The following is a 3,060-nucleotide window of genomic DNA, read 5'->3' on the forward strand; positions in this document are numbered from 1 at the left end:
GCATGAAAAACGCATGAAAAACGGATGAAAAGCGCATGAAAGCGCATGAAAAACGGATGAAAAACGGATGAAAAACGCATGAAAAACGCATGAAAAACGCATGAAAAACGGATAAAAAGCGCATGAAAAACGCACGAAAAACGGATAAAAAGTGCATGAAAAACGCACGAAAAACGCACGAAAAACGGATAAAAAACGCACGAAAAACGCACGAAAAACGCACGAAAAACGCACGAAAAAACGCACGAAAAACGCACGAAAAACGCATAAAAAGTGCATGAAAAACGCACGAAAAACGCACGAAAAACGGATTAAATGCGCATGAAAAACACATGATAAACGGAAAAAAAGCGCACGAAAAACGCACGAAAAACGCACGAAAAACGCACGAAAAACGCACGAAAAACGCATGAAAAACGCACGAAAAGCGCACAAAAAGCGCACGAAAAACGCACGAAAAACGCACGAAAAACGCACGAAAAACGCACGAAAAACGCATGAAAAACGCATGAAATGCGCATGAAAAACGGATGAAAATGGATAAAAAGTGCATGAAAAACGCATGAAAAACGGATGAAAAGCGCATGAAAAGCGCATGAAAAACGGATGAAAAACGGATGAAAAATGGATGAAAAACGCATGAAAAACGCATGAAAAACGGATAAAAAGCGCATGAAAAACATGCGCTTTTCATCCGTTTTTCATGCGCTTTTTATCCGTTTTCATGCGTTTTCATGCGTTTTTCATGCGTTTTTCATGCGTTTTTCGTGCGTTTTTTATCCGTTTTTCATGCGTTTTCATGCGTTTTTCATGCGTTTTTCATGCGCTTTTTATCCGTTTTTCATGCGTTTTTCATGCGCTTTTTATCAGTTTTTTCATGCGTTTTTCATGCGTTTTTCATGCGCTTTTTATCCGTTTTTCATGCGTTTTTTATCCGTTTTTCATGCGTTTTTTCGTGCGTTTTTCGCCCGTATCTGTATAGCACTGTCTACAGGGGGGCACCATCTATAAGACAAGGCTGTGTGTGGCACCCAGCGGAAGGGGGGCCAAGTCAAAAGTTTGCTGTGGAGTCCAGTGTTTCCTAGTTACGTGTGTGTGTGTGTGTGGCCTATATCTGTACGCGGAGAGCGCGCCGGCCCGTATCTGTACGCCGAGCGCGCCGTCCCGTATCTGTACGCCGAGCGCGCCGGCCCATATCTGTACGCCGGAGCGCCGGCCCATATCTGTGTGCCAGCCCGTATCTGTACGCCGAGTGCGCTGGCCCGTATCTCTGCGCCGGCCCGTATCTGTACGCCGAGCGCGCCGTCCCGTATCTGTACGCCGAGCGCGCCGGCCCGTATCTGTACGCCGAGTGCGCTGGCCCGTATCTCTGCGCCGGCCCGTATCTGTACGCCGAGCGCGCCGTCACATATCTGTACGCTGAGCGCGCCGGCCCATATCTGTACGCCGAGAGCACCGGCAGTTTTGAGTATACCTAGTCTGTCAGACAGTCCTGGACTCCTTATGTTTGTTTTGCAGAGTGGTCACAATGAGCTGGAGTTCTCTGACCGACTTCCTGGAGGAGATTGACCAGCACTCCACGTTTGTGGGGAAGATGTGGATGACTTTCTTTATCGTTTTCCGCATCGTCCGGACGGCTGTAGGAGGAGACACGGTCTATTCTGATGAGCAGAGCCGTTTCCTGTGTAACACGGTGCAGCCCGGATGTGACGTGTGCTACGATGCCTTTGCGCCATTGTCTCAGGTCAGATTCTGGGTCTTCCAGATCATTGTAGTGTCCGCTCCATCTATAACGTACCTGGCTTTGCTGTGCATCGTATAGCACGACGATCAGAGGAGCGCCAACGTTTACTGGACAAGGTCATAACTAAGAAAGCGGGAAGAGAAGCAGAGAAACGGGAGTTATAGCCAGGCCGGGCCAAGACGAAGAGGAGGATGGAAATGAAGGCGAGGAGCATGTTGGCCGCTCCCGGATACAGCAGGACGGTCTGATGAAGGCCTACGTGGCTCAGCTTCTGGTGCGCTTGGCCCTGGAGGGAGGCTTTCTATTCAGCCAGTACCTCTTATATGGCTTTGAAGTGGTGCCCTCTTAGATATGTACACAGAGCCCCTGTCCTTACCCCGTGGATTGCTTTGTGTCCCGCCCAACCGAGAAGACCATATTCCTCCTCACCATGTATGCCGTCAGTGGCCTTTGTCTTCTGCTCAATGTATGTGAAGTCTTTCACTTGGCGAGCGGTTGTATCCATGACACCGTGCGGGACCCAAAGGAAACTGAACGCCCCGCAACGTCTCCTCTTCCACGCTCGAAATGCCGGCCCGCGTCACAAGGGGGGAAAACGCAGAACAGCAGCAAGAACATGTCCTCCCACAGCTTCGAGTCCGAAACTTCAAGTGAGGAGAACATGGAGAAGGTCCACCAGGATCTGAAGATGGCCCAGGAGCTCCTTCTTCTGGCTTTACAGTCATATACAACTTCCGATCACAACATCAATGCCACAAGGAGTGCCGGTCCTGGAAACATCGAAGTGGTGGAGCAGAAGCCCGTGAACACGACTCCGGAGAAAGTATTCCTGAGCAAGAGAGCAGGTAAAGATCTGAGCAACTCCGAGCACCAGTCACCTCTCCGTATACTGTATACACCCACATAACCTGTACAAGGAGCCCCCTCCTCCATCTATCATTATAGGAGGACAACCCCTGTCCAATAATAGGACGGATACACTCCATAGTCCTCTATATGTAAGAGCAGAATCGGCCCGGATGTGTGTTTAATGGTCAGCCCCTCATTTGAATGGCCACATGTAGTGCGCTCCACGTTCTCCCCAGTGCCTTAACGTTTTCACTCCGCCACTATCCCCGGTGTCCATGCCTGTAATGTGACGTTTCGCTATCGGCATCTAAGAGAGACCACCATAAAACCTGACAGTAAGTCAGACTCGTGTAATACTTCATTGTTCCTGTGGAGGCGCTGCAGAAGAATTGAACACTTATACATTCCTTATCAATCTGCAGCTGGTCGATAGGACACCCTCCGGCTCAGCCGATACTAGAGGTTTC

At 49.6% G+C, this 3,060-nt stretch overlaps 1 pseudogene; it reads left to right on the top strand.

Annotated features, from left to right (window-relative positions):
- The first annotated feature begins 1,525 nt into the window (after positions 1-1,525).
- LOC142663103 (gap junction gamma-1 protein-like) lies at positions 1,526-2,651 on the top strand (annotated as a pseudogene).
- The last annotated feature ends 409 nt before the right edge of the window (positions 2,652-3,060 follow it).

The sequence above is a fragment of the Rhinoderma darwinii genome, chromosome 11 (genome assembly GCF_050947455.1).
Source record: "Rhinoderma darwinii isolate aRhiDar2 chromosome 11, aRhiDar2.hap1, whole genome shotgun sequence".
In the NCBI taxonomy this organism is placed as follows: domain Eukaryota; kingdom Metazoa; phylum Chordata; class Amphibia; order Anura; family Rhinodermatidae; genus Rhinoderma; species Rhinoderma darwinii.